This window comes from Rousettus aegyptiacus, unplaced genomic scaffold (genome assembly GCF_014176215.1).
Source record: "Rousettus aegyptiacus isolate mRouAeg1 unplaced genomic scaffold, mRouAeg1.p scaffold_m13_p_17, whole genome shotgun sequence".
In the NCBI taxonomy this organism is placed as follows: domain Eukaryota; kingdom Metazoa; phylum Chordata; class Mammalia; order Chiroptera; family Pteropodidae; genus Rousettus; species Rousettus aegyptiacus.
The window spans coordinates 20,360,155-20,386,670 of record NW_023416292.1 but is presented as its reverse complement, the minus strand read 5'-3'; the positions used below and the strand labels follow the sequence as shown (position 1 = coordinate 20,386,670).

At 37.8% G+C, this 26,516-nt stretch overlaps 1 long non-coding RNA gene across 2 annotated transcripts in view; it reads right to left on the bottom strand.

The window, feature by feature from the left end:
* Positions 1-26,516, bottom strand: part of LOC107512034 — a 194,748-nt gene that overhangs the window by 148,352 nt on the left and 19,880 nt on the right. For both annotated transcript variants that reach the window (XR_004955172.1, XR_004955173.1), the window contains exons 2-3: positions 25,674-25,770; positions 2,094-2,506 (exon numbers count right to left, since the gene is read on the bottom strand). This is a non-coding gene — a long non-coding RNA (uncharacterized LOC107512034). The remainder of the gene's footprint in view (positions 1-2,093; positions 2,507-25,673; positions 25,771-26,516) is intronic.

Here is a 26,516-nt window from a genome sequence, read left to right as displayed (position 1 = left end):
TTTATAATGGGAATTTTTATTTTATTCTTCACACACAGCAAAAGATCTCTTTGAGCATGATTCAAAATATATTAAATTTCGTCCATAAAGATCTTTTATTCCTGGCAACATGTTCGAGATTATATCAAAGAGGGGGTTTCCTATGAAATTTATGTTATAACCTTAAATGTTTCAATAACTGCTAGGGAGATGTCTGGTGAACAAAGTCTAACAAGTAGAAAAACACTTAGAACTGCGCACGTGGTTTGAAATTTCCAGCGTACTTGGGTGGTATGACGGTGTTCATGCATCCTCTGTTGCCACCCACTAGGAAAGCAGCATTGACGTATGTTTCATGAGAGTCACTACATGGCTTGGTTCGGTTCATGTGAGGTGGAAAAAACTCGGGTTCTGCACTTTGGAATGACAGGACCAAGCATTGTGTGGCTACCTCTTAAAAAAGCTACAAGAACAGGGCCTAAGGCACCTCAACCAGGGAGGCTGACTTCAAATTACCAGACACATCTATTATGAAGTGTTGAAAGGAGAAAGAAAAACAAATAATAAGGTTACAAAATAAAGTTTATTTTATCAAAATTAAAACTGCTTCCTTCCCTCCACTTCAGAGTACGTTTGAGATGGAACAGTCTGAGGATTACATTGCTATAATCCCTTAGCAGTTAGTTCCACACCAGGAGGTGCCTGCTACAGACAAAATTGTAGGGTTAGGAATGTTCACAATTCAGTGACCTGATTGGCTGACAATTCCTCAGGGCTTTTGAATCAAATATTTATACATCTAAATGGGAGCAAAGAAAGGAAAATGGTTCATAAAGGGAGTCCCAGAGCATGTATTATTGAAATAACAGATGGAATATTATATTTTTGAAACATTCTTTCTATAAAGAAGTCTTTCGAAGTTTGTTTTGGTAGGATAAACTGAGCCAAGAGTGTTGGAGAGAGAGAGAAAAAAAAAAGGTTTTATTTTCAAATGTTTAGTGTCAGCAGTGTACAAAGTTAGCATTTCCCAAAAAAAGGCATGCCTCAAAACACACTGCAGGACAATGTGTTTGCAGAGTCGCTACTTTACATAACAGTCCCAGGGTAGCGATAACTCAGAAAACACTTGACTGTCACTGCCCTGTTTGCGTGTACAGTCTCCAGGATCTCAGACCTCCAAAATCTTTGCAGAAGGTGTCTGTCTGGCCTCTCCCTGCTGAATTCTTCATGTTTCCTAAACTGATTGAAACCTAAGCTAACACTCAGGGCACCATCTGACAAAAGTCATGGGCCACCTCCTACTTGCTGAGATTTCAGTAACAAGCAGATTAAGATTGTGGATTTTATGCCACATGGACAATATTACCGGGTCATCCAGTCTAGGTCTGAAGTACAAAAATGGAAGCATGTGATACAAGCAAAGCCAGGAAGAAGGCCAAATGAAAAATTTACCACACTTGCTTTATTTTCCTCCACATGGGAGCCTGAATCCATGATAGAACCAATAGTTCAGAATTATTCTGTTGTCTTTCCAGGAAAAATACCCCATTACTAAGCAATCAATTTGAAGTGCTCCATGGTCAGTCCAATTTCTCCATCATTTAGCTCTCAGGACATGATTCAGTTAGCCTGCTCGTCTCAGCTATTAACTGGATTCTGTTATATGATGATGTGATTTATTGCATGGCAACTGGAAGTTACTTTGGCCAAAGAAAGAGAAGGAATTTACAGGAACACAACTATTTTGACCTTGTATCTAGGCATGATCTCTATCTGTGATAGGAATTGAATATAATTCCTGGTAGAGTCCATTCTCATGAAGAACAAAAGGAAGAGTAGCCTGGAGAAGGAGTAATGGTTACGATGCAATAAATAAAGGAAGTTCATTCCTGCTGAAGTCCAGGCTACTGATATTTGCTGATCAGGTGATGCAGGTATAAGTTTTAGGTATAAGTTTATATAGGCACTGACCACCAAACAATAGCCAACTGGCAGAGGGTGAAAAGCCAGCAACTTATGGCTTCTGAAAAATCACAGTACACAATCAGATGGCAACTTTTTCCAAAAGAAAGAAGCAAGAAAGAGAAAAGAGACAGCAACTCATTTCCACCCACCTGTGGGGGCCACCTCCGAGTAAATAAGAAAATACTTTAGTAATGGCTCCTTGGGTGACAGCATCTGCTCAGGGAGTTGACTCAGAGAGCCCCAGAGAGCCCAGAAGCTCAGAGCTCTAGCCAGCAGCAGAAAGGACTCCTGGCAGAGCTGCTTCCTGTACCTCTTTTGATCACAGGACTCGGGCTTGGAAAGGTTTTCACCAGTCTTGTGGTTTCCTGGTCGTGCGTCAGTACATTCTGGCCGAAACACTTCACTTCCTTCAGGCCAGCCCCTCCACCAATGGCTCCCGGCTCCACAGTTCGCTCTCTCCAGCTTTGAACTAGACTCCAAGGACACTGCTGGCTGCAGCAAGAACCTTGAACAAGAGACTTGCAGCTGGGATGCGAGCTCTCCTCTCCTTGTGACAGGGATCCTAAGTGGAAAAAAACAGGTTTAATGGAGTCTTGCTAACAGTCCATTGAGGATAGAATATTACGTGTGGATCCTACGATCTCTTTTCAAAGATAGTCTGCAACAGAACCACTTGAGCAACTGGTTAAAATACAGAGATTCCCAGTCTAGCCTCCGGCCTAAACCAGAATTTCTGAGTGGGGACTAGAAGTCTGTGTTTTTAAGAATCTCCCTCATGATTCTGACATATAGTCACTGTCTAGTATAATATATCCAATATATCAAATTTCATAAATTAGGAAATTCAGGCCCAGGAAAATTGAGTAACTTTGCTAAAGTAAAACATATCCTAACCGTTCAGTGTTCCCGTGTGCTTTGACCCGAAGGTTTCTCTCCGAAGAGGAATGATTCTGCTTACACAGGGGGCCCTTTTCAAATCCCACTACTCCCAACTCAGGTAGGATTAGAAAAATGTATAAAGTCAGAACAGCCACCAGAAAAGGCAGTGCTTTTGCTCATCTGTCTTCAGCGAGGTTTACATCATGGGACCTGAGACACTGGCAGTTTGGATAGATCACATAAACAATAAAAGAATTCCTCAGACACTTAGTGAGTGATGGCTACATACAGTCATTCAAAAATTTCAGGGTTATTTATAGAACGAGGTTTCTGTTGGGTGATTTGGGGGAGTGGTGCAGTATAGGAAGGGCTGAACAGAAGACTAAAGAATTTCCCAAAGAAAATGGATATTTTTCCTCTTGAAACTGAATAGTATTAGAAACACTAAATTTTGTAATGGCTCAGAACCATCATAAACTGAAAATAGCATCAGGAATAATCTATGCTTTTATCGTTCATATATTTACTGATAAGCATTTAGATTGTGCCAGGGATCATAGATTATCTCAGGGATGTCATAATCCTATGTGATTAAGTACTTACGGGTAAATGCATGGAAGATATTATTTTTAAAGAATGTAAGAATAAAACTGTGGTTGCTAATACAACTTCTGGAGTCAGAGGTATATGAATCAAAATCCCAGATCTACCACTGACTAGCTGTGTGGCCTTGAGGAAGTTACTTAACTTCTTTGAGTCTTAATTTCATCTATAAAATGAAGTTTGACAGGGCTCCTAGGAATATTAAAACATGGCGAGGGGAAGGGAAATGAGAGGGTGCTGAGGTTATTGAAGAAAACAAAAGGCGAAGGGAAGAATGCAAGTGAACCGAGATTATCCAAGAATATATCTAGGCTAGTAAGACTAAAGAGTAGCACACTAAAAATATTTGTATGATAATTAATTTAAAATCTCAAGCTCAGTTTTGTCACCAAATCCTGTGCCCACAGACAAATTCTACCCAATCCTAGGCTGTTAAACATGGTTAGAATATGTGCATTGGATCAGCTTCATGAAATTAAGAATTTTTATTTGTTTCATTCACTCCTATGCCCAGTGTTTAGTTGTGGAATGAATGAATGTGTTGGTGGGATCTAATGAGGGCCCAAATCCTTGATACTTCAACCAGGAAGGAGGCTGGTGAATATATAATAAATATGCAAATTCCTCTGTGCCTGCTGGTGATGGTCTACCCTGTGTGCAGGTATGCCGATTCTGTAAGCCATGACCAGCAAAGAAGGAAGTTGCCCTGTTCTAGTACCAAAATGCTTTCGCCTCTACATTGATACCAGTGAAGCTGGGGAACAATCGTCTAGCAAGAAGTGCCGATATTAGTAATAAAATGCCCAATAAACAGAAGATGATATTGTCATTATTTCAAATTAGATGACATGTCAAGAGAGCCAGAAGGTTGCCCTGAACATTTTCAAAACACTGCTGCAATGTAATGGAGACAAAGCAGATAGGTATCAGAAGTACACAGCAATTTAATAAATCCTCCTTGTGTCAGAACTGAAGTTCAAAGCCATTATATTTTAGAAAGAAGGAGGAAGGGCGCAGGGAGAGAGAGAGGGAGGAAAGGAGGAAGGAGAGAAGAAAGGAAGGAGAAAGGAGAGAGACGGAGAGGGAGGGAGGGGCGTAAAATCAACAAAGAGAGCATAGGATCATATTCTTAAACCAAATTCTAAGAAAGCTGAAACCTGCAGATATTTTCTAGCTTGTTTTCTCTTAAAATATCCTTAGCATAACAAGTCAAGTTAGTAACGATAAAATGAGTCAAACTGTCACTAAGAACAAGAGCAGTTCCCACTTCACAGCCCTCTGCCCTATGTGTGCCCAGAGCCTGGTCAGCAGGAGTGACATGGCAGGCTGGTCATCAGCTTGAGCTCGGGGCAGAGATGATGGTTTTGCACCTCACTAGTTCGGTGACTTCAAACAAGCCACTTATCCTGACTGCGCCAGTTTTCTGTTTTTGTTTTTTTTTCCTGCAAAAGGGAGTTAAGAACAACACCCACCTCGCAGAGGTTTGTAAAGTCTGATCCAGAATGTGGTATGCTCGGAAGGCTCAACAAATAGCAACTGCCACTTTCATCGGCACCATTGTTTGTACGATTGAGGTATTGAAATATCTTAGATTTATCATTTGAAAATGTGTTGGCTGCTTTGGTGTGAAAAACAGAGCTGGAAAATATGTTCGTTGCTGGGCCCCCTGGGAGAAAGCTTGGGAAGCTCTATTCCCCTGCAGCAGTTGGCACGGTTATATTTAGATTTCATATACATATATATATAGCCTTATGCTCACAAATTGCATGAAACTTTTGTTATCCTTTGCAGTCAACCTTCTGGTTACACAGAATAAATTTTACCTTTTGCTGATGGAGCAACGGAAGTAAAGCAAATTAAATACTTGGCCTCGGATCATAAGATGAGCCATAATTATCATAATTTCCTCAAATCTCAGTCCCTGGCTCAGCCAAATGAACTAGGGTTTCCATGAGGTTTAACATTCTGGACAAATTTAAAACAATCTAAATATACTTTGTGTTTCACATTTTGTACAAAAAAGTGAACTGAAACAGAATAGGGAGTGCGAGGCAGTGTTCTGAAGGAAGGAAGGAAGGAGTCTTTTAGGTTCTGCTGTAAAAACAAAGTAGACTTGATTCATGAGCTATAAAAAGATTATTCTGCCAACACAGAACCAAAAGAGTGAGGTTAGTTTCAGAGAAAAATGATGAGCATCATCTGTGTGGTCACTAAGGTGGTTGCATGGAGACCTAAAATTTTTAAAATAAAATAAGAAGTATTGAGTCAGAGAATAGACTAGAAAGAACACAAAAGTGAGAGTAAGGAAGCCTGGCCCTGTCCATCAGAAATGACCGCAGTATGGAAATCTCATAAATCATTCAAATGCAGATCTCTCAGCCAACCCTAGAGAAGGGTTAGAAGGACAACAAAAGTGTCTTTTTTAAAAGTGTTTTGAAAACCACTTCCACTCAAAAACTGTTAAAACGCAGCTCTAAATCCCATTATTTTAAACCACAAATAGGTGTTTATTACTCATTGGGTATCAGATATTATAATGGATACAAAACACGGATTCTATGCTTAGAAAATTTAGAGGGTAAAATATAAAAGGATATAATTATATTTAATGATAAATCAAGACATAATTTGCTAAATTACCAAAAGATTTCCACAGAAGACTGCTGTAGAAATTCATTCATATTGATGAGAAAATGCCGAAAGCTACAATAGTCAAGGAAAGCAAAATGAAAGTTGGATTTGAGATCAGACATGAAGGATTAAAATTGTTAAAATGGAAGTGTAGTTTTTTTACATTATACTGAAGAATTAGGAATTTATCTATGGACAGTGGGGAATATCTAAAAATTTGTGTCTAGTGATGAATATTTATGAAGACTCATCTAGCAAAAGTGGTTTGGAAGGAGGGTGTAAGCAAGGAGACTCATATGATACTTGGGATAGTTCAAATATAACAACAAGGACCTGAAATACAATGATGGTTGGGAGAATTAAAATGAAACAAAGTTTGTGAGAGATCTTTTGAGAGATTTCTTGAGAAAAAAAATCTACAAACTCTGACAATTGATCAGGAGAAAGTAAAGATCAGGACACATAAGTGCCTGCGGTTTTAAGCCTAAGTTGGGAAACAAGATACCATACATAGACCCAGGGTATCAAAAAGAGAATGTTTTGGTAACATTTGAGAAAAAATTTTTTCAGTACAGTGCTTAAGGAGTGGTTACAGCTCTAGAAATTAGTACTGGCAGGTATGCTCAAAGACATCACAAATCAGGGGTAGGCTAGAGAAAATCAGAGATAAGGAACCAAAAAATTTAGGGTCATATTAAGCAAATCCCAGTGGTCTGTAAATATGTTATCTACCTTGCATTACCCACGATGACAAAAGCAGCATATCTTCACATGTCCTCAGGAAAATGAATAGCACGATTTGCTCAGATAGTACCAAAACCCAGGTGCCCTAATGTCTTTCAAAATGTGTGTCAACAGGAAAACTTCTGTTACTGTATGTCCTAAGAATGGTGACTTACTACCTTACTAATAACAAAAACCTTAATAATTGCGGTAGGCAGAATAATGGTCCCTCAAACATCTACGTCCTAACCCTTGACATTTATGAATATGTTACCTAACATGGCTAAAGGAGCTTTGCAGAGGTGATAAAGTTAAGAATTTTGAGATGGGGAGATTATCTTGGATTATCACGTGGGCCCAGTGTCCTCACTGGATCCTTTTTTTGATGAAAGGTCGGGGGCAAGAGTGAGTCAGAAATAGATTGGAAGACATTATGCTTCTGACTTTGAAGTTGGAGAAAGTGGCCATGAGCCAAAGAATGCAGGCGACCTCTAAAATGCTGGAAAAAGCAAAGAAGCAGATTCTCCCCTCGAGTCTCTAAAAGGAACATAGCTCTGTCAACACACTGATCTGAGCCCCATGAGACTCTTGCTGGACTTCTGACCTACAAAGCTGTAAGATAATAAATTTGTGTTTTTAAAGCCACTAAGTTAGTTGTAACTTGTTACAGAAGCAATAGGAAACTCGTACAATAATATTACATATATTTTCTGAGTAATACATGCTCATCGTAGAAAATTTAGAAACTAAGGAAGAAAAGATATCTTTAATAATATAAAGTCTAAACTTATTTTTCTGACCATGGCAGAATAACTGGTACCTGACTTGCCTTCCTGTCACAAACAGCTAGAAAACCATACAAAATATAAAAAACAAAACAAAACTTTTAAAACACAGGACTACACTCTCTACAAGAAGTGAATAAAATTAGATGAACCCTACAGTCCCTCAGCTTTCCTGAAAAAGTTTTCAAGACCATATTTGAATTCCAATTCTCCAGAATGGAGAGACCTTTTTAAACACCCAAAGCATGGAGCAGGGATTCAAGACTATACCTTAGCCGTACAACTAAACTAACTCTAGAAGGGAGGCAGCTCTAGACATCCATGAAGAAAGCTTAAAAAAAAAAAAGCTTTAAAGAATTAAGATGAATCTCCATCAATCTAAATGACACTCAAAACAAATTCAACACTTTTTAAAGAAAAATAAAATGCATAAACTGATCAATGTAATAATCACGATGCCCAGCAACCAGTCAAAGATGACTAGATAAACAAAGGAGCTTGGAAATATGACTCATGTCTTTAGCCTGGGAAAAAGATCAAAATTCAAAATGCGAAGTACAGTTTCAGTTGAATTCATATTGCTATCACGTTGTTGTAAAGTAGTCCAACCATCGTTAGTAGGGGACCATTTATGTGTATACATTTAGTAATATAGCTCTTACTATTATATAATAAGAAAACAAACAACCTAATTTTTCCAAATTTGAATAGACCTCTTTAAAATGAAAATACACAACTGGACAATAAGCAGGAATAATGATATACCACATCAGTAATTAAGGAAACACAAATCAAATCCATAATGAAGCATTATTACACGTGCTTAGAATGGCAGAACATTTTAAACTGTCAATCAATATTCTCTTTCTTTCTTTCTGCCTTTCTTTCTTTCTTTCTTTCTTTCTTTTCTTTTCTTTTCTTTTCTTTTCTTTTCTTTTCTTTTCTTTTCTTTTGGATGAAAAGCAATGGAAACACTCATACATTAATGGAAGGAAAGTAAAATGGTACACCATTTTGGAAAATAGTTTGGTAATTTGTATTAAAGTACACTAACCTTTTGATACAGGGATTTCACTTCTAGGTATTTACCAATAAAAGCTGAAAACATATGTCCACAAAAGTTTTGTATACAAATGTTCATGACAGCTTTATTCATGACTCTAAACTAGAAACAACCTAGAGGTCCATTAGCAGGTAATTGGATTTAAAAATTATGAATACTACTCAGCCAAAAAAATGAAAGAGGAATGAACCACTGACATATGCAACAACACAAAGTTTCAATAACATTATGCTGACTGAAGAAAGCCAGAGACGAAAGAGCACATACTCTTATATTGTATGTATATTCCCTTACATGAAATCTAGAACAAGCAAAACTAATCTATGGTGACATAAAGCAGGTCAGTACGCTGTCGAAGCTGAATAAAGGGAAGGAAGATTGACAGCAAATGGACATGAGGAAACTTTTTGGGGTAACAGGAATACTCTATATCTTAATTCAGGTGATCGCTGCATGGGTTTACATATTTTCCAATACTTATCGTTCACATAAAATATTCTATATAGTTTATATTTCAATAACATTGATTTTAAAAGAAAAAAACTAAAAATGTAATAATCATCTATATACCTACCACTCAATTTTGTTATAATTTCTTCTAGTTTTTCCAAAAATTTTATTCATAGTTGAGATAATATTCTATACACTATTTGATACCATTTTCTCTACCTCAATCACTTATAATCAATTTATCATGTCACCAATAACAATTTGTCGACATTAAATAGCTTAACGATCCCTGCTTTATTATTTTAATAAAAAATTATCTTATAGTTTGGATTTTCAAGTTTTCCTTTTCAGAAATAATACTCCAGTGATCATCTCTGCAGATAAAGTTTTGTTCACAATTATATCATTTCTTTAGGAAAGACTTACAGAAAAAAAGCATTAGGTTAGGTTAAAAGACAAAGGAAGAAAATATTGATATGTTACTCCTGATTTTCCTGGAGTTTGACTTATACACAGTCAAAGCCCTATTACCTGGTATGTATCTGTCTCACAGCAGGTGAGTAACTGCCTCACGGTAGATCCTGAACTGTTTGTTGAATGCAAGCTTAAATGACTGGGGATTGAAGAATTTTCAGTCGCTGACGAAAATACTGGAGGAAAATAGAAACAATGCAAGGCTGGGTATTGTGTCTGCGAAGGGGAAACCAAAACAAAACAAAGCAAACGCCTCTTGGGGAAGAATCGAGATGTCTATTGGGATGTTTAAGTTGTTAGCTAAGAGTTATATTTAAATTGCTCTAAATTTATGATGAAAACTCAACACCTACTTCCCATTCTCTTACAAAACCTTGAGTTAAATCTACAAAGTATGAGTGGATTTGGGGGGAAAATATGAAATGGGCTGAGTTCTACAGCAAGTTTGGCCAGGGGGATTCAGAGTCAAACAGTAAAGCACTTATAAATAAATTCTAAAAAGGCACATCCTTATCCTCTGATTCTTAGTCATAAAGTTGTAAAGAATGTTCACCACTCATGATTATGATACATTTTGAACATAGATGTTATAGGTATAGTTATTATACTCTTCAGAGTCACACAAAAGATATAAGAAGATGAATTTTTATCATGGCATACACGAGAAGAGAATAACCAAAGGCACTAAAAGTAAGTGATGACTTAACATCTTAAAATTCATGAGCCATTCAGATAGTAAGTCCATAAACTCTTGAAAGGTGCATTGGAAATAGGCTAAACTCTGATTAACAAAGACCAGTCACCGCAGTCATATTTCCTATTTAAAGTTTTATATTAAAATCAATTTAGTTCCTCCTTTATCTTAGCAAGAGAAGGCTGAGAACACCATAAAATGAGCAACTGCACAGGAAGGCATTTTCTCATCAGCATAGTAACACATTTTACAGATTCCTAGATGGTCCAGATGATTGCTTATTAGTTCAAGGTTTCTGTCTAATAAAATCAATAGTTACCACATTTCCTTGATTCTAAGACGCCGCTGTCACACGCACCATTAATAACAACTGTGGACACAAAAATAAACAAACTTGCTAAGTGTTCACAATGAATATGAGATGCATTCCAACTATGGAAAAAGTCAATTATGGGCAAAGCACATCTTATCACTGAAGAAATACCATGCTTTGAAAAGAGAAGATCGAATTCAGCAAGTTCGTCGTTCACTGGTTTGAGGCCTGCATCAAACCATCGGATCTTCCTGGCTCTCTGTTGTCTGACTCTGAAAGGAGACCAGCCTCTTCTCCCCTGTAAGGGGGAGGAAGGAAAGGGCTGAGGCAGAGAAGTGCAGATCAGATGGTCTTTGAAGGATCGTTCCAGCTCTAAGGCTCTAAGGCCGTGAGTCCATGCTTCTTGATAACACAGTTACTGAAAGGGAGAAGATCCTCATTTGATTAATTCATGCAAACTCTTGTGTTGATTTTCATTCTCATCTGAATCTTGATCACAGTTCTCCAAGGATTTCTACCTTTGTGACGTCTGATTTTGAGAGAGCTCTTAAAGCGTTGATTTCAAGACTTGGTAAGTCATTCTTTCTTCAGAAAATCGTCGCCAACAAGCTCCAACAGCTGAAGGAGACACAGCTTCCAATGAGCAGGACGGCAGCTCCGCTTCTAAGAAGTTAATCCGATGGTTTTTGTCATGAGCAAAACAAGAAATCATGTTTTTAATCATACTAAAAGGTCTCTGCATTTTGTTAACATCTGGAGTTCAATCACTTCTGTGCTAAAAACCGGGGAATGCTTCAGCAGGGCATAAATCTTGCCCCTCATTGTACATGCGATCCAGATGCTGGAGGAGAATTAACGTTCGTTTGTAACACATCTGGTGTCGGCAGCTTTGAGTAAACTCTAATAGAAAGAGTGCGGAACTAACGTGGCATTACACCTTCCCTTAGGCCAGGGGTTCTAGACTGAAGGTAAAAGCCTGCAGGTGTCCCTTGGGGCTTAGCAATAAACTGCACTAATCAGCTCTGGCATTGTGTTAAGTGGAGGGTGTTTTGAATTTTCCACAGAAATTTCACAGCCCGGTAATCCTACATCCCCACTCTCTACTTTTGACAACTCTTTAGATTTGCCACCATCTTGAAACACCAAACAAAGGAAAAGCCCAGAATCACTGTCAGGGTCGGGCTATCCCAAAAGATGGGGAGGGCACATCATGTCTCCTGCAGCAGTGAGCAAATAACAAGACTGGCCTACCCTTTGAAGAAGTGACTTAGAGTTGAAACGGCATTGAACTTGCACGGGAACATACCACCTCTGGTGTGTGTGCAGAAGTCCAAAATTGCCTGGGTCACAGTTTCTCACAAGGACATTTGAGGACCAAATAAGATGATGGCTTTTTGTAAGAAAAGAATCAAATCCAAATTTCTTAGAATAGCATTGCAATTCACTTTATAACATAGCCTTCCTTTCCAGCCTCTTTTATCCTCAGCATACACTTGGGTTTTACACTACCACAGATATCTTGCTTTTAAAAATCCTGTTGCATACTTTGCGCTTTGGGGCCTTTGTCCGTGCTCTTCCTAACGGTTGGAATGCTTTGCCTCAGTTCATCTGCTGACCTATTACTTCCCACTGAGTATCCTTTATAAAGCACTGGGACATATCTCTACTGCAGCACTCCCCATGGAGTACCCACTGCTCTTTGTGTCTATCTCCTTGCCTAGAGTTTGAACCTAATTCATGAGAATCTGTGAGAGAAAAGATTGTGTCTACTGAAGCATTTAATAAAGTCTGAGGGATATATTTGTTGTTGTTGCAGATAGCCTCTGATTAAATCACACTTCTATGAGAAAACTGATAGTTAGGATTTAAAAGAACATCCAGGTAACTATGGATGTGTTTTATGAGGGTATTGTGCTCTACTGGGGGTCAGGCTCGTGGTCGGGCACCAAGGTGCTCACACTACAAAAGCATCTAAACAAAGATCCGAATAGATCTCTCTATTCACACTCTGCCTGGCTCTTGTGCTCACCGAGAGAAACTGTGGGTGAAATTTTACACCTTATTCAAAGTGTTCTTTAATTTGGTGCAGTACCGCATGGTGAAATTTTATGAATTAAATGTGCATATGACTTGACTCCACTAATCATATGTTTTGAATTTGGTATTTGTAACTGTAACTAGAATGCCAGAAGAAGCTACCCTGAAAATTAGATTTGAAAACTGCCACGCCACCAAATGAATCATGTGGAATGAGAGAAATAAGACATGAACATTGATAAATGTTTATAATCTCATTAGAAGAAAAAATGTGAACTAAAAAAGTAAGTTTGACGAGTGTATTGATGTCTTAAAGAAACGGCTCTCTAGCAGTGATAAGATCCTGATAACTTCACTTTTGGATAGCATTTATGTTTTTCCTAGTACTTTCACATGTCACATTCATTCATTCATTTGTCTTCTGTGCCCACCTGTGAGAAACACCCAACATCAGGCCCAAGGAAGAAGGAAAACCAAAGAATGACTCAATCAATCCAAAAATAGACAGACAGGACTCATCAGTGTTAAGTAGTAAGTTTTCTAAGTAGACTTATAAATGCTCATTGTGGAAAGCAGCTTAGCTTGAATAAGACATATTCAATTTAGGTTTGATGGATAAATAACTAATAGAAGACATCTTTTTATCTGTTTAAAACAGACGAGGTTTTTAAAATACTCATTTCAACTCCTCCTAGACATGTATTTTAGACATAGCTCATATAAAACATAGAGATGGGTTTTTGTTGTGATGAAGTGTGATTTTAATAGGTAAGTTACCCACTTATATTTATGGAAGCCAGTATTGTTTGATCTCAATTCTGTCATTCATGTAATACTTTCTGTTTTCATTGCTTCTATTAAAAAACATTACACTACATGATACATTTTCTTCCTTTTGTTCTCTGTTTATGTGTTCTTGATTTTTAAAACTCTTAATAAAGTGGAAATAATAGTTAGATGTTATAATGCAAAGAAATATATATGTCATCTGACTTAATGGGGTGCTTTTACCAAATCTTCAAAAAAATTGATAATTCCAATGATATTTAAACTGTTCGAGGTAAAAATTTCTATAAAAGTCATGGATGAAACATAAACCCACCCTAAAGGTATTAGCCAACACAACTTAATAAGAAAATTACACTGGGGTGAAAAAAGAAAAGCAGGTAAAATTATCATCATTTGCAGATGAAATGATTATACACCTGGAAAAAAACAAGGGAATCAATTTTTTTAAAAAAGTATTCTACTAATAAGAGAACTCTGTAAGATGCTTAGGTAAAAAATTAATATATAATGACATCCCTTATACGTACAAACAATATCTAATTGAATGATCTACAGGAAAAAAGACCCCATTCATAAAAGCAATAACAACAAAACCTAGGAATACACTTAACCAGAAAAAAGTAAGATCAATATGAAGAAAACTTTTAAATTCTCTTGGGAATCACAAAATATATACATACACACATTCATATACGCACATATACACACTTAAACATAAAGATATAGAACATGCTTGGAAAAAAATATACAAAAAATATTTAAGAACTCAGTGTCATCCCAGTTAATTTATAAATTTGATGTATTTGTTTTTGAGAGTAGGCTGATGGACTCTAAAGATCATTCAGTGGTTAGTACTTGGATGAGAGGCCATCTAGGAAGACCAGGTGCTATAGGTGTAAAAAAAGTAAATAAAATAAAGATCATTCAGAAAAAGAATAGCCAAAAAACTTCTGAAAAACTAAAGCCAGAGAAAGAAACTATTTCTACCAGGTTTTGATATCTACTATAATTTAATCAAAATTAAAATGTTTCTGCTCACACATTAATAAGCAGATGTGCCCAGGAAAGAGGAAAGAGAATCCAGAAATAGATCCAAAAACATAGTTATATAGTAAAGATACAGGGAACATTTCAAAAGGGCATTTAAAATATGGATTTAATAATAATTGGTGATGAGAAACCTGAAAAAAATAAATTTGGATTTATATCTCACCAGAACAAATTTAAAATTGATCAAAGATTTAAGTGCAAGGAATGAAATCATAAAAGTAGCAGGAAAAAACATGAAAAAAATTTATTCTCTCAAGTAAGAAAAGTTTTTCTAAGTGTCAACAAAATCCAGAAGCCATAAAAGAAATGGATAAACTTGACTACATAAAAAAATTTTTTAAATTTTTTTGCATGGCAAGAATGATAATAATCAAAGTCAAAATCAAAGAAAAAAATTAAGAGAAAAATATTTGCATATGAAACAAAAAGCTAATTTCCCTCATATATAAAGAATTTCTACTAATCAATAATGAAAAATACTGAACAACCCCGTAGCCTAATGAGCAGAGACTGTGAACAGACAGATCACAGAAAAGGAAATGTGGACAGCACTTAAATACATAAAAAGGTGTTCAAGTGATGCTACTTTAAAGCACATTAAAATAGCCTATTTCAGTCTAGAATATGGACAGAATTCAGAAAGCACAGTAAGTCTGCATTGGCTAGAGTTCAAGGAAACACTCACATGCAGCATATGTGCATTGAAATCAATAAAACTTTTCTGCAGGGCATTTTGACCATACTTATCAAAATCAAAAATACACATATTCTTTAACCAGCAATTCCACATTTAGGACTAGATCCTACAGATTTACTCACATATGTGGTAAAGTAACATATATACAAAATTATTCACTGCAACCTTCTTTATAAAAGCAAAATTTAATAACCACCTAAACAACCATCAATAGAGTACTGCTTATATAAATTGTAGTGAATAGACATAATGGTATAGTAGTAAATAAAGAAAAAAGTTTTATGTACAGATATACAATGATCTCCAAGATGTTCTTTTAAAAAGGATAGAGAATACTGTACATAATATACAAACATTTGAGCAAAAATTAGAAGGCAGAAATATAAAATATATATGTTAACCCTGGCCACTACAGCCTACATTTCAATACCATCAGACAGACTACTTTTCATTCTCTACATCCACCTTTTGTTAGAGCCACCATACTTTTGACCACTACATCCTTCCCTGTATAGAATGTCCTTCATCTTTACTTGCGCTTCTCAAAATTCAACCCATCTTTTCTCTTCTTTCCTTCCAACATTACCATCTACACCTGGGTTTTTACTAATACAAGGTAGTAAACTCTATTGAGTCTACATAATGCTGTTAGAAGAGAGGAAAGAAAAAGGAGAAGCTACTAAAAACAGGTCTGTCAGACACTTTGCTGCCATGTCATTTAACTGTATCAAACGACCATGTAACTTAGGTGTTATTCCAGTGACAAACACTGAAACTAGCTTGAGATTAGAGAATGTTCCCAGTGTCACACATTTAACGATGGGATGTGCAGAGGTTCGGACTTGGGTACGCAAGGACCCCAGAGATTTCCTTTTTCCACCACACAACCTCTGCCACTTTTCTTTACAGCCCAGATCTCTGAAATCATCTAATTCCACACTCCCAATTTACAAATGAGGAAAAGAAAGCGGGAAGGGTTAAGTGGTCTGCAAACTAGTTTGTTAGCGTCATCAGGGTTGGATAGAAAGTCTATAAAAGCACACGCATGTAATTAGGACTAGGGATAGAGGGTTGACCTGGTACTTTACACTTTTATAGTAGAATTTAGAATTAACAGGATAATTGATAGTTTTTAAAATTAAAATGCTGTCACATACCACAGACTTGGAAAAGGTTCAGGAATGAACAACATAAACATCTGAGAATGAATATCCATCTGTGAAAATTAATGTCCGTCCGTGACATTTATAAGAATGCTTTAGTGTAATTAATTCTTTGCCAAGCATCTTTCTGCGCTAAGACAAAATGAGTTCTTGACATCTGATACAAAGTCCATGTGCCCGACGATAAAATCCTGAGGTCTCCGGTGCTCGCTCGCCTCCTCCCTCGGATATCTGGCTCCCATCCCACAGCCTCTACCACTCTGGCTCAGGAAGTAGGCAATTTCCTGCCCTGGCTGAGCCGGATATTAAGACCTCTTTGTTCCTTATCTCCAAGAAATAACACCTCTCTGTAATACTCAGAGGGGCTGATTGACTCATGGTCATACCCACCACGTAAAGGACACTCTGCTGTTCTAACATTAGTGTTGACTGAGGCAGAGTGATTTGCCCACATTTTAATTGTAAAATGTTGTGGGGCCATATGTAGCACACTGGGCTATTACAGTTGGTAGGCTGGCTGATGGGAGGATAAAGGAGATTTTTAAAAGAACTATAAAGCTAGAGGATCTTCCTTTCTGTGCCTTCTCTGCCCACAGACAGACTCATGACTTTGTCAGTTTTTAGCTTTGGAAGCACCCTCTCTCACATGAGACATCTTCAATGGGGTCCTTCCTATTAGTACAGACTAAACTGAAGCTTCCAGGCTGCGTAACATGAGCAATTTGACTATTCTCCTTGGAGGTAATACATACAGAGATAACAACTGCTGACAACCTCTCGGTGCATCCCGATGTATAAAGACACATGACGTATCGATCTGCACACACGGGCCGTGTTCTCCACTTGACTGATGGTTAGTAACACCATCTGCACATCCACAGCTTGTCCACTCTCCAGCCTTCTTCTGTTTGGTGGAATGTTCTTAATACAATATTCCGATTCAACACTTCAAAGCCCTTTCAAAACATTTCACTTTTCATGTAATGCATGCCCTACATTCCAGCTTTTTCTGTTCAGAGATCTGATACCAGGAAAAGCTAAAAACAGTTCATCGTGATAAGCAAGCACCGAAAATAAGTCAGAAGTAAAAAAGTACAGAGCACTATCTGTCCTCCTCCTTCACCAGCAGCAGTAAAGGAATCAAAATATTTTAGAGCTAAGAAATCTTAAGGCTTATTTAGTCCCACGAGCTCATTTTATAATTGTGGAACCTGGGCAGGATTATTAACAGCATTTTAAGTAGCAGGAAGGAGAAGGTTCCAGGTAAAGGAACTACACCTGCACAGACAAAGGGACACTGACTGGGCCACCAGAAGACCATCCAGATGGGCCTATCGGGAAGGATCGGAACACAGGATTACATGATTGGGTTGAACAAATTTACGAAGGACTCTGAAATTTCTATCTGCAATTCATGGGTCAATTTTCTACTTTTCCAGAAATTTAGACATTGAATCATGTAGTTTAGATTTGGAAAGGAAATCAGGATATCAGATTTTCTTTCTCTCCTTCATAACACTTTAGTTGTAATGATTTATTTAATTTAAAAAATTTTCCTATCCACTAGATAGTAATCTTTATAGCATCTAGCATAGTTGGCAGGTACATAGTAAGTACATAAAACTATCTGTTGAATGAATGAGGTCATCTGAATTAACTTCTACACAGAGATGTCATCTTTTTTTATAGCTTCCTGAAGAGTCGAGTCTCTGTGAATATCCTCAGCGATGAAACCTGGCCATCAGCCAGGTCTGCCCTGCCCTTGCCAGGCACCCATTTTTGAGGAGCCAACTTCTTTTGGAAGAAGGGAGATGGGCTTAAGGTTACTAGGATATTCTAAGTCAAAGGACATGAGAATATTAAATGCTTCTTACATTTCTGGCAGTACTGGGCTTTAGGTAAGGTGCAAGGAAATGTAATATACGAGGGCCTTTCTGCACTTCTCAAAAAGCCTACGGGAGCAGACATTACTATTCGCACTTTCCATATAAAGTAACTGAGGCTAAGCTTTGAGTACTTTATTGAAGATTGTGAAATTGATTTGAAACCAGGTCTGGCTTAGAAACTCAGATGGTTCCTGACTTGTTATACTCCCCTCTATTAAAAAGTATAAAACAGAAATGCTGTCCTCAAAGAAGTCACAATATAGCTGGAAGGAGAGAGCTATAAACACTCAGCCTGGAGTTTCAAAATGTCGGGGAAGGCTTCACCAAAGAGATGGCTTCTGACCTGGGTTGTGAAGGCGACTGACAAGTGAAAGCAACCTGACTCATCAGGAAGAATGTCCCAGAAGAAAGAGTCCAAGAACTCAGTGCAGCCAAAAGACTTTCTCATTGGGACACAGTATGTTTGAGCTGGGCTGGGGATACACTCGAGTCTATATGCCATATCTTCAGTGGGGTTTTTATAAGGTTTTGTTTGCTTGATATACAGACGCACCCACTTCGATCCCTCCATCGATGTGCACACGCACAGACACGCCAGCAGCAGCAGCACATGCGCTGTTGTGGGTGGAAAGGTTGTCTCTGGGCTCCCTCCACTGCCTGGCCTCCGAGTATCAACAAACAAGGCACTCGGCTTACGTGATTATGAAAATACAACCGAAGGAATTTTAAATACCAGACATGGTTAATTTGACTTCAGTGTTATAGATATTTGTCTAGCACCAAAATTTAGGATAGCGGTAAATAAGGACTAAGTAGCAGTAGAGAAATTTCCTGAACTTTTCAAGTTCATAACAGAAATTGGCAAATGTTCTCTGCAATTTGCTTTTAATGTGGATGGAACCAGTCTCTCATGGAAACAGATACCTTCCTGTACATTTATTGCTTGTTACAAAAAAAAAAAGGCTGTGTCTGGCATTAAGGCAGCCACACAGACCACCTCACTCCCTTGCTTAGAGGAGACTCAATGGGGAATTTAAAATTAAAATTCCAGCTTGTTCGTCACACAGAAAACTATCCAACAGGAATGGGCTAACAGCAAATCAAATTTGCTGGTATTATAATATTCAAACAGGACAACAGGGGTTATTTGACATGTTCAGTCAGTGGTTGATTTGTGATTATTGCTTAGCTGTTAATAGGTACTGTGAGAATGACTCTGGAAAAAAGCATAGCTACTCCTGAACAATGCCTCTCATCATTCAATAGGGCTGGAGTCTTTGGCAGCAAACATTACATTTTAAGTTTCTTCTACCCAACACGAATCCATATGGCAGCCAGTGAAACAGGGAGTGACTGTGTAGCCAAGATGAACTGGATATAACATTCATTTTATAATTTTAATAATATTGAAGCTGAGGGTGGCATGTGTCAGTGATTTTGGCACGATTCTACTACCAGGTTAAGAAAAATATTGAAAAGTGATGGTGGGAAGTGATATGAACAGCGTGTGGAAAGAAGTCTAATTTGAGAATGGACCTGACTTCCTTAGTCTTGAACTTGATATGACTCAAATTCCCAACACGTTATGGTTTGTACAACTGGGGAGTCTTAATGAGGTCATGGAAGATGATGCAGAAGGGACATTAAATTCTTACAATGAGTCTTTAAAGAGCAAGTGCTATTGCTGATGCTGAAGAAAACTCAGAGGATTTTTCAGTGCAAAGAGTTTTAAATATGCTCAAAGAAGCCGAATATACTCCTGAAAGAGGTGCTAGAAATGGGAACTACAGCAGTGAAGTGTTAAAGAAGATGCCGAAAGCATCAGCCCATAATGAAGTGAATTAGGAAGAAAGAGAAAAGAGGTCTCTTTAGAGAAACTCAGCTCTACCTGGATTCACAGAAAGGCAAAAGAGTATGAACCCCGGAAGAGAAAGTGGAGGAAACGATGCCTCTAAACAACCTGGTCTTTCTTCCGCTTTGTCACATTGAATTTCTCAGGGAAAATAATCTTGGAACTTTAGAACTAGAAGGAATATTAGAGATCATCTCCCTCAGCCCCATTATCATACAACTGGGTGAATAACTCAAGGCTGCACAGCTAGTAACTGGTTAACCAGGACGAGAGCTGATCTTTCAGACTCTGGTATTCTCTGGTTCAGAATCAAACACTTTGGATCTAGACAGAACTTGTTTCTTTAGCAATGAGCTATTGGATATTAAAACAATTCTGCAAGTTTAATGCCCTGTTTTCTCTTCTGTCCTATCTCATAGAACTATTAGAATAAAATGAAGATGCAGCATGTAGCATTCAAAAATAAAGAATTCCTACTAGATGTTATTTCCTAGGTTAGGAACAAAAATTAACTCCCCCCCCCCCCAGGTTCTAGCACATATACTACATTTACATAACAATGAAATGAACTGAAATACTTCCATTTTAATAAACTCCAGATAACCTGAGATTGTGTACAACAGGGAAACCATCTGGTAGGCACCTTCTAAAGAGGATGTGTGTTTAAAACAATAAATTTACTCTTTGGGAAAAAGCAGTACCCTTCTGTAACATAGTCTTAGGTCTAGTAATTACTTAGAGGTATAGAACTGGTTGGAAAAAAAAACTGATCACATTTCCAAACTTCAAATTTCAACAAATAATTTGTAATTATTATGCAGCTTATTCCTTATTTCCCTATTTCAGTTGGGGAAAATCCTACTGAAACTAATCTTTCCTACTTTAGAAAACTAAATAAATGTAATTTAAAAAGATATACAGGACCACTCAGACATTTGGTTAATAATTCAATGCAACTGACATCTTAAATATATTATCAGCATTTATGAACCAACTTATTCATTAAATATTTCAGCCAAGTTATAATTTAGTTTAAGGTTCCCACTAGAATTTTCTAAAAATAGAAGTACTCCACTGATACAAGCTGACATTGTTTCATTTGCTATCTAGTTTTAAGTGGAAGAACACATACCAGATATCTGAATTCATAAAATGCTGGTCTTTAAAATTTTACTTCTTCTATCTGTCTCCATATTTTCTTAAATATCTTGGCTAACAAATCTTTTATCTTCTTCTCCAGAGGACACTCATGATTTTGCACATAAAAATGACACCTTCTCTCATTTCAGAAGTGGCCGAAGTGGGTATTTTTGTGAAAGTTGCCTAGCTTTCTATCAGTTGTCAGGAAATAAAACGAATCCAAGTCACCCTTGATTCTGCCTCCAGCTCCAGAGCGGAGCGATGCAGTTATCTTCATCGTCAGAAAGTTCCGGGACCAAATCTTCTAAGTGACACAGTACTGTTGCTGAGGAAATAAGATACCTAAGAAAAATGAAGTTGATCCCCAAATTTGGTTTCCCTCACTGAAGAAACTTCAGATAGTGTATTTGGATATCACTGCCATCAAGGCCCTCTTGGGTTCTTAAATTCCTGTTGACCAACATCTTTCAATGTTCGGAGATGGAAGTGTCCCCAGAGACATGGTCACCACTCTCATATCTTGTGACACCAATGCCATGGAAAGTCCTCACACAAGAAGTTTGGTGTGTCAAAATGTAGTCTTAGGTGGACTTTGCCAACTCAGGACAGACAGGACAGACAGCAGTATTTTAATGTACGTTCATAACTTCCTGCCTTTTTAAGTTTACAAAAAACTCAACTCCTATTTCACTTATAGAAAAGTTCTACAAGGAACATCTATATACTTTGGCTTGAGTAAACTATAAACAGGGACTTGCTTAGCAATAGTCTCTAGTTTAGGGTAAGAGGAAGCCAGAAGAATGAGAGCATTGTCATGTGACCTGTATATTGTCCAAGGTGGTATGAGAGCTTTCTTTATCGAAAGTCCAGACCAGATAGGTCAAGTAAATTGATGGGCTCCAGAAGCAGTTCAGTGAGGATCCAGAGAATGCTGTAAGAAGGGTGGAGTATTGTTTCTGAGAGCTACTAAGGGTCACACTGCAGACCTCAGGCTGTGGAAGCAGACAGATCTAGGTTTGAATTCTGGCTCTATACCCACTAGCTGACTGACCTTGCAAAAGTGAATCCTTCTGAACTTGTTTCTTCATCTAGAAAGCAGAGATAAGACTGACTGCAACGGGATCAGATGGGGGCTCAGATGGGGGATCAGATACAGGATCAGATAGGCACTGGAGTGTGAATGCTGAACACAATCCTGGCCACATGGCGAGATGGGGGGTGGGGGGAAGGTTGCTGCAGAAGATGGGAGATGTGATCAAAAGGCTTTAAAAGGTTACGTGGACTAAACAGAGAGAAGCAGCATGCTATCACTAAAAGTGAGAGGGTGTGACAAGCCAAAATCCCACTTAAATTTTCAGGTTTTCTAAGTAAAAGGACTGAATATTTGTAACCAATATAAACCAAATTCAGGATTAGAATAAAATGTAGATTTCAAATAACTGGAGATGATTTGAAAAACTACATGGGTACGGGATATCTAAATGTATTATCATCATCAATCAATGGAAAAGTTAACCAACTAAAGAAGACAAAAAGATGTAGAAGCCTTCAGAGTATAACTTGCTACTGATAACTAACAATTTCAAAATACCCCTTACGGCTTTCTTCACTCAGCTGGACAAATAAGAAATGACACAATAGCCTTCTCGTTTTCCTCTGAAGTCAGTTGTCCATCTTGTCCAGAAACCATTTGTTCAATAATTTAAAACTTAGATTATAATTTTGAGGTATACATAAGCCAAATCTTCATTTTTATTCCCAAAGAGGCTAAAAACATGTCTTATGCTCCAAAAATTTAGCTCATTTTAAACATCTGTGAAACATGCTATTTCTATTTATCAGGACAAGGTGCTGCACAGTCTAGAGGAGGTGAACAGAACCTAAGAGTGGAACATATATAGTCTGAAACAAACATGTTTGACATTACATTTCTTAATATCTAGAAAAAATACAAGATTTTTCAAAAGCTACTAAAAGAAGTTCAATATGGTTTTCTTGGCTGGTGAAGAAACTCAGAAAACAGAAAACGAAGGAGTAACCATCCCTCCCCCTTTCCTCACCCACCCTAATCTTCCCCTTCGCAGGCAGGGCATAAAATAATTTCTAGAGAAATATGAGATTTTTCTTTATCAAAGAGGGGCAGAGGTTACAAAAAGGTTGAGAAACACCTTTAGAAACCCACCAGCTGGAGAACTACTTAGATATCACTAGGGGCAACATATTCTCCCCAAGAGCCATGCTTCAGGAAGATGAACTGAAGCCTTTAATCTCCTCTGTGGTAAATGGAGCCCCAAAAATCAGATTATAAACACTGGATAAACAGCTCAACTGGTTCCACCAAAGATCGTTCTACCGTGACTGTGTTAGACCCTTGCTATCAGTTCTCTTAGAAGGAGTAACTCTAAGGCAGAACAGGATCCCAGAATGAGGACTCACTTCTTTACACAACTGCTAATCCTACATTCATTTAAAAAGGAAAATAGAAAAATAAATATTACTCTTATAATTGTCAGTTTTATGTGAATTTAAGACAGGTTACTCTTTTTTAAATTGGAGGTAACACTGGTTAATAACAGAAGTTTTAAGTGCACAATCCTGTAACACATCGTCTGCATACTGCATGGTGTGCTCACCAGCTGAAGCCCAGTCTCCTTCCATCACCATGTATTTGACCCCCTTTACCTTCTTCATCTTCCTGCCACCCCATATTGCTTCTGATAACCACCATACTGTTGTGTCTGAGTTTTGTTTGCTGCTATTTTATATCCTACATGAGTGAAATTATATGGTTATTGTCCTTTTCTGATTTATTTCACTTAGCATGATACTTTCAAGATCCATCCACATCATTGCAAATGGCAGCAGTATGTCATCCTTTCTTATGGCTGAGAAGTATTCCATTGTATTTGTTCACCACATCTTCTTTATCCAATCATCCATCAAAAACATGTAGGTTGTTTCCATGTCTTGGCTATTGTGAATAATGCTGTAATGATCATAGGGGTACATGCATCTTTACAAATAAATGTTTTCAAAATTTTCGGGTAGACAGCCAGAAGAGGGATTGCTGGGTCATAAGGTAGCTCTATTCCTGATTTTGTGAGGAAACTTCATACTGTCTTCCATAGTGACTGTACCATTTACACTCCCACTAGCAGTGTATGAGGGTTCCTTTTTCTCCACGTCCTCTCCAACGCTTATTTCTTGCCTTATTGATAAAAGCCATTCGAACAGGTATGAGGTGGTATCTCGTTGTGGTTGCATTTCACTTCCAGCTAGTGAAGTTGAGCATCTTTTATCTGTTGGCAATCTGAATGTCTTCTTGAGAAAAGTGTTCAGGTCCTCTGCCATTTTTTTTTAATTGGATTGTTTGTGTTTTGTTGTTGTCGAGTCGTATGAGTTCTTTATGTATTTTGAATATTAGCCCCTCATCAGAGGTAGTGTTTGCAGATATCTTCTCCCATTCCATCGGTTGCCTCTTTGTTTTGCCAATGGTTTGTTTCGCTGTGCAGAAGCTTTTTCATTGGGTATAATCCCACTCGTTTATTTTTGCTTTTACTTTCCTTGCTTTTGGGGTAAATTCACCACCTTTTCGAGACCAAGGTCCTTACGTTTAGCACCTCTGTTTTCTATGTATTTTATTGTTTCAGGTCTGCTACTGAAGTCTTTGACGCAGTTTGAATTAACTTTTGTGCGTGGCGTCACACAGCAGTCTAGTATCGTTCTTTCACATGTGGCTATCCGCTTTTCCCATGTTACTCTTTTTCAAATGACCTTTCACTTAAGTGAGACTTGCACTGATATATCCGTTTTTCTAAAAAAGCAAAGTATTTTTGCTTTTTCTGAGTCTAATTGCCTTCTCCTACTTCAGTACCTTCCATTAGATTTTTATTTCTTTGTGTGATTGAGATACCTGCCCAGTGTGTTTTCAACTCCATTTCTTGAATGCAGTTCCTCATTAAGGTTAAAAAATTTAATTAAAATATTTTACACAATAGAAAAAAATCACTTCTCTTTGGGCAATAATAACTAGTTCAAGATGATTGGCACAGCTCTGAACAACTATAGAAACGCCAAGTTCTGATATACATCTGCTTAATGTTTCAGGAAAGTTTGTGTTATTAATGACAGTTCATTGTCTTTAGTATAAATTTGTATTGTCAAAATTATCAGTGGATACTTGAGTTACATTAACAGAGCTACCTCTGTGCTTACATTATAAAGGAAATAAATATATTGGAGACAAATTAATTGTGTCAATGCTGGGCTGGAGGTGACTGTTAAACAGGTTGTAACAAAGACTCAGGGTCTGGCTGATAATGCAGTTAGAATGAGGTTGGGCTCAATGCCAAGCAGATGCTAACAGCTCAGAATTTCAAATAGTGGAGGCTGTTTGGAGAGTGTGTAAGGGAAAGGCCTATGCAGCTCCGTGAAAATGTCCCATTTCCCTGGATGAAGGGTACTTAAAGGCAGCATTGACTGCCACTGATAAAGGCTTACCATTTAAGTGCCAACACCAAGACTGCCTGAACTGCGGAGCAGAGCCACTATGCAGGTAAAATACTGGAGAAGACAGTTGAGCTCATCCAGAGATGGGCTGAAATAAAGTCATAAAATCAGTTATGGAAAACAGGGAGCTTTGGGATCATCTGCAGCAGCTGGGTCAACCTTCCCCTCATGCCCCAATGAGCAACTCCAAACTCTTGCTGTATGCAGATGTTTTATCCCAGTGGATCGTTTGGGAACTGGGCAACAACTGCATAAGGTGGACCTGACTCCTGAGATGCTTCATTGGGAGTGGGTACCTGATATCAAACTCAGAAAATCTTTTTGAAAACCAACTGCCTAACTGTGGGTAACCTGAGTAAACCATTGTATTTCTCGGACTGACCACTGGATATTTTTGTCATCTCACTGCCTTGTAAGCCAAGACAGGTTCATATGAGCCGGTCTTCTAGTGGAAGAAGAAAGAGAATAGATATGAAATGCCAGACGCCACTGGTGACTGGATACAGAGAAATCGTGACGTGGGCCGACACCACCAGCACTACTTTCAGGGGAGGACGAATCTCTAAGGACCCACTGTGATCCGCCTGGTGAAGAAAACAAGAGCGGCCTCTCCTACGACTTTTAGTTCAGACTCAATTATCTGCTTCCAGATGGTGAATTCAGAGAATCACTCCTAGGCTTGATGATAACTTTTAGATTTTCTTTGGAACCTAATAAATCGTTTTTGACATTTGAGTCTCCACATAATATGAACAGGGATCAAACAATTTGGAGATGAGAGAAACAAATATTCTACAGTTTGCTCTCAATCAATATGGGCCAGATAAATTTAAG